This window comes from Vespa mandarinia, chromosome 16 (genome assembly GCF_050613455.1).
Source record: "Vespa mandarinia isolate Hongniang chromosome 16, ASM5061345v1, whole genome shotgun sequence".
Taxonomy (NCBI): Eukaryota; Metazoa; Arthropoda; class Insecta; order Hymenoptera; family Vespidae; genus Vespa; species Vespa mandarinia.
This window is the reverse complement of record NC_140825.1, coordinates 4,210,001-4,214,195: the sequence shown is the minus strand read 5'-3', so window position 1 is coordinate 4,214,195 and position 4,195 is coordinate 4,210,001.

Sequence of the window (4,195 nt, the reverse complement as noted above, 5' to 3'; positions counted from 1 at the left end):
ATATATATATATATATATATATTAGAGAGTGTGAGAGAAACCGTGAGACGATGATAGCGAAGAGTAGAGTGGGAGTGAGCGAACGAGCGAACAAGTGAGAGAGACAGAGAGAGAAAGAGAGAAAGAGAGACAGATAGATAAATAGAGAAAGAGAAAGAGATAGATAGATAGATAGATAGATAGATAGATAGAGAGAGAGAGAGAGAGAGAGAGAGAGAGAGAGAGAGAGAGAGAGAGAGAGAGAGAGAGAGAGGAAAGCAAGCAGAGTCGACTCGGATATGAGGGTGTCGCGCAAGCCGGTCACGCTGAGGTTTCCATGGCAACGACAGGCGATAAATCAACCCGCAACATCCCCAAGTACCGCCAGATAAAACCGCATACACATATGGCCCTACGTACGTACATACGTACGTACGTACGTATTTACGTATGTAGGTATGTACGTATCTATGTATGTTGGTATGTATCTACATATGTATGTATGTATATTTGTATGTATGTACGTATGTATAACACCTATGTATATATACGCGTTCGTCGACGCCGGCACCGCGTCGCTGGCGACGCCGCCGTGCAAGATACCGACTGCTAACACTCCGCGCCCAAAAACTTTTCCCTTCGGCCGATTTATGCCGTTGGTTGGTTGGTTGGTTGGTTGGTTGGTTGGTTGGTTGGTTGCTCGCACCGCTAACGAATTTCTTTCTTTCTTTATCTTTTTCTCTCTCTTTCTCTGTCTCTGTCCCTCTCTTTCTATCTTTTTCTTTCTCTTTTTCTCTTGTTCGTTCATGTTCGTTCATGTTCGTTCATGTTCGTTCATATTCGTTCATGTTCGTTCATGTTCGTTCCTGTTCTCTCTCTCTCTCTCTCTCTCTCTCTCGATCTTTCTCTCTCTCTCTCTCTCTGTCTTTCTTTCTTTCTTTCTTTCTTTCATTCTTTCATTTCTTTCTTTTTTTCTCCCTTTCTTTTTCTCTCTCTTTCTCTCTCTCTTTTTCTCGTTCCGTATCACGTCGTACATATGTATATACATAGGTACGTACATATACACAATGTGCATACGAATATACGCGTATATAGATATATTTATATACGTAATATATATGTAGATAGAATGTGTATATAGGTCTATACACTACCGATGCGGAATATAACAGAGAATAGAGGGATATGCATCGATGGCGCTAGTCTCTATCCTATCCATGAAGGACATGCGTCGAATCTTAAATTATCTCATTTATGTTTATCACGAAAATAGTAATCGAAGAGAATGAACGTATCTTTCTTTTTTTATTTAAGATACAATCGATCATCAAAGCTAATTCTATTTCTATTACGACGCACGCGAGAAAGAAAGGGAGAGAGAGAGAGAGAGAAAATAAATTCTGTTGTCGAGTGTGATACGAGAAAGGAAAGAGAAATAAAAAAGGGAAAGAAAGGGAAAAAAAAAGAAAAAAGAGAAAAAGAGAAAAAAAAGAACGCTAACGGGAAACGTCCAGCAGTATTATTACGAAATCTCTAGGGATTTTTTTTACTTCTTTTTCTTTTTCTTTTTTTCTTTTTTTTTTTTCTATTTTCTTTTTCTTTTTTTTTCGACGAACTTCCAACGGACAGGTCAATTTTGTTTTCGAAATGGACGGATCCTTGTCATGTATTCACACATTTTAAGGGGTTGATAGAGAGGAGATGAAGCGAGCAAAAGGTCGACAAGGAGAAAAAGGGATAGGAGGACGACGACAATCTTAAATATCTTAAATGAGAACTGGAGTCAAGTCAGGAATATCACCTGAAAGTTCCTTTGATTTTCTTTGTAATGAAATGCTATTTTCTTACTCCTTGTTTTCTTTTTTTTCTTTTTTTTTTCTTTTTCTTTTTAACTAATTCAATTGTTCATTTCTCTCTCTCTCTCTCTCTTTCTCTCTTTTTTTTCTTACTTTCTTTTCTCTACGAGAATATTTATAATACAACGTATATCCCATACGAATGCATCTCTTAAAGAGAACTTTAACGATGCATAATCGAGAAATATCGTCGTAATGTTACGTCGAATCTAATGTTAAATATCACGTGTAACAATGTGTAACACTTAGGATAGATATTTTATTGTCGCATGGCGGATTGACGATGGGCCAGTTGAATGTTTAACAAAATAAATAAAAGCGCTTTTTTTATCTGAAATACGAGATGCACTATTACGGGAGGTATCGACTAGAAATTTAACAAAGAGAAAAAACAGAGAGAGAGAGAGAGAGAGAGAGAGAGAATAAATTACAACATTGGCATAGGAGCCCTGTTGCCATTTAAGATTTTTAAGAATGTAGTCGGTTCCCCTTAGGGTGAGAGGGAGTTAGAGAGAAAGGGATGAAAGATGGGGTTGAATTTATGACGTGGACCCGTGTCCACGCGTCGAAAACAAAAACGACGTATTAGGGATTTTATTTTATTTTTTTTTTCTCACAAAAAAGACCACAAGGTAAAGTTATAATAATACCAATGGACATCTTTCGTTTGCACGATCATGTATGTATGTACGTATATTCGTAATAAAATACACGTTCGTAAACAAGTACTTCACGCATCGTCCATAGTTATTCTATAGTTCGATGACTTTGAGTTGTAAAAAAAAAAAAAAAAAAAGAAAAAAAGAAAGTTCGACGGACGTATTAGTCTCTCTTTGAGTGGGTCAATGCTATCTGCTTGCACTGGTGTTTATAGACGAAAAGAAAAAGAAAAGTTTTCTAAATTTCACGATCTAATTTATACACACACGCATACACACACATATATATATATATATATATATATATATATATATATAGACGATATAGTTTTTTTCTTTTCTTTTGCTTTCTCTTTTTTCCTTTTAACTACAATTTAATATATATTAATTTCTGAATTTTTTCAAATAATGTTTTATCATATTATTTGAAGTCTTTCTTCTTTTTTCTTCTTTTTTTTTTTCTTTCTTTTGCCGATAATATAACATTCGTCGAAGATTACACGAGAAATATTAATTAACGTTATACGTATAGGACATGAACTTTTCTTATTCGAGCGTACAAACAAGAAAGAGATAGAATGCGTGGGCCGCAAATAAAGACTAGCGCGCGAACCTAATCTCATTCGGTACGGCACTGACGTCATTAGAGGCGCCTCCGTGACGTTGTCGGCACCGACAGTGACGTGCACTCGTCTCTTTCTCTCTCTCTTTCTCTCTCTCTCTCTCTCTCTCTCTCGATCTTTCTCTTACTCTCGCTCTTTCTCTCTCTCTCTCTCTCTGTCTCTCTTCTCTTCTCTTCTCTTCGTCCTTGCTAAGAATGGTTAAGGTCGCTCTGATAGAACGTGTTTCTACGCATCACCCGCGTCCGTGTCCGCGTCCGGGCGGACGTGCGCCCGCGCGCGCTTACGCTTTCACAAGTACGCCATAGTATATCAATTTCACTTTAAAAGATTCTCTTGAACTTTGCACTCTGACATTATTCTAAATGTCAACTAGATAGATATTCATTATTTTTGAAACACGAAAGAACGTGTTTTGCGAAGAAAAGAAAAAGAAAAAAAGATTCCATATATATATATAAATATATGGAATAGATTTTTTAATGAATTTTACGTCGTATTTCGTCGATAAAATTTCCAATTTTACAATGATATTTATTTAATATTTCGTTCTCCATTGATATCTCTGTCGATGAAGAAATGTTTTAAATGATATTAACGATTTTGCAATATTACGTATCATTCATTTCTAACAACTCGTTGAATTAAGTACGAAATCGAAAGAGTTACAACGATCTGCTGGGATTTTAGCGCGTAGTAGGTATACATCGAATGATCAGCTCGCGGGGGACACCTGTTGCTCTTTAATTTGACGTAACGCGTATGATGCGATCATAAGCTCGTTCAGCTCGTCGTGGAAGGTGAAAATTGAAAAAAAGAAGGAGAGGGGGGTGGGGAGAAAAAGAACACCTGAAAAAGGGGAAAAAAAGGAAAAAAAAAAGAAGAAGAGGAAAGAAAAAAGCGTAAGGGGAAAAAAGAATGGCGGATGGAAGTGACAGAGAGCGGGAGTGAGGGAGGGAGGGAAAAATTCATGTATCGATGTTCATAGATCTGAAATAATTGAGATAGCTTTTAGGGGCTGATCAAAAATATACATATTGTTTGCTCAAACCCTCGGTACCACTTCGCGTCAAACATTATA